The sequence below is a fragment of the Epinephelus moara genome, unplaced genomic scaffold (genome assembly GCF_006386435.1).
Source record: "Epinephelus moara isolate mb unplaced genomic scaffold, YSFRI_EMoa_1.0 scaffold3340, whole genome shotgun sequence".
Classification (NCBI taxonomy): Eukaryota; Metazoa; Chordata; class Actinopteri; order Perciformes; family Serranidae; genus Epinephelus; species Epinephelus moara.
Genome location: NW_026081028.1, coordinates 1 through 1,463, shown reverse-complemented (window position 1 = coordinate 1,463; position 1,463 = coordinate 1). Strand labels below are relative to the sequence as shown.

At 43.5% G+C, this 1,463-nt stretch overlaps 1 long non-coding RNA gene across 1 annotated transcript; it reads right to left on the bottom strand.

Annotated features, from left to right (window-relative positions):
* Positions 1-6: 6 nt before the first annotated feature.
* LOC126387284 (uncharacterized) lies at positions 7-1,463 on the bottom strand. Its single transcript, XR_007569624.1, has 3 exons — positions 1,370-1,463; positions 704-750; positions 7-248 (listed from the first exon to the last, which is right to left on the bottom strand). It is a non-coding gene; the product is annotated as an uncharacterized LOC126387284 (long non-coding RNA).

The window sequence follows — 1,463 nt, the reverse complement described above, 5'->3', positions numbered from 1 at the left end:
GAGGAAAAGGAGGATGAAGAAGAGAAGGAATATTGAACCCTGGAGGGGGTAAAACTAAGAAACCCCAGTCTGATCACTGACAAATTAATAAAAATGTTCAAGTGAAAAACTGATATTTGTGTTCAGATCCTCTTCACACACCAGCTGCCGCTGCTGCTGCTTCAACCTCCCTGGATCATTTTCATCCACACTGTCCTCTCTTCTGTCCTCAGACACATCCAGGTTTGTCTTTGACGTGGACGCATCAGCTGGGTGATTAGAGACATCAAATGGACAGAAGAAGACACACAGCACATGTCAAACTCACTTTTGGACATCCTGGAGACCAAACATTCAGAAATCTGAAACAGCAACGTCACCAGTTCAAGACGAGCAGAGCCCTTTGTAGCATGTCTCTGTCCCCATGTTTTCTGTTGGTATCTACTGACAAACCCTCCAATAAAGTCCAAATGTAGAACAACATCATGTTTAAGTCAAGACCAAGTCTAAAGGGGGTCGATACCAAGGTAAGACAGAGATTCAAGACAGTGGTGCAACAAGACATCATGTTTCCCAACATGCAAAGCAGAACAGAACAAAGACAAAGACCTGCTGTGGTTACTGGGATTAACCAGCACCATAAAACACACAGCAGACAATCTTCCAGTTATGCTCCTGCTTTAATAACACTTTCTTTAAGGTATTCCAGTGGGCTTTTACTCACCTCCTTCATGTCTGACAGGTGTAGTCCTGTATACTCTGTAAGGTACCCTGAAGGAATAAACACAAATACAGCAGTTATCTTATGAGCAGAGGTCAAATCTTCCTCCTCATCTTCTGGACTCCAGTCAATGTGACAGATGAACCTTTAACAGTGAAGACACTGAGACGTATATACACCAACACATTTCAGATACACTAACGTCAGTGAAGTGACCATTTATAGCAAATATTCACACAGTTAGATCAGTCAGAAAAGGCTCTGCTGTCTGAGGGAGCTCTCAATGAATCTGAGCAGTGAACCAATCCCCTCTTAATGAACATACATGAACATTCAATCTGAAATCAACAAGACTAAAAACTTAGTGTGAGCGTATCAGAGTCAGAGTATCAGTGAGAAGTGTCAGGATATAATGGAGACACTGTATGAATATGATTGGATGTTACTGGTCAGCTGGTAGCCAAGAAGCTGATGGATGAGTCACTGATGCTCAGCCTGAACCAACTCAGAGCTCCAATCTGCTCTCACACCTTCAACTCTTACTGAGCAAAGTATCTCTGGACCTGAAGATACTGGATCTCTGATTGGATGCTCACTGTATCGTCCAAAACAACACCTGAGAACAACAGATAGGCTCATCAACACTGACTGACTGCAACATCTACTGACCTCAGAGTCTTCAGTCTACAGTGTGGCCTCTCCACAAGATCACACAGCAGCTTCACTCCTGAATCCTGCAGCTTGTTTCCACCCAGGTCCAGCT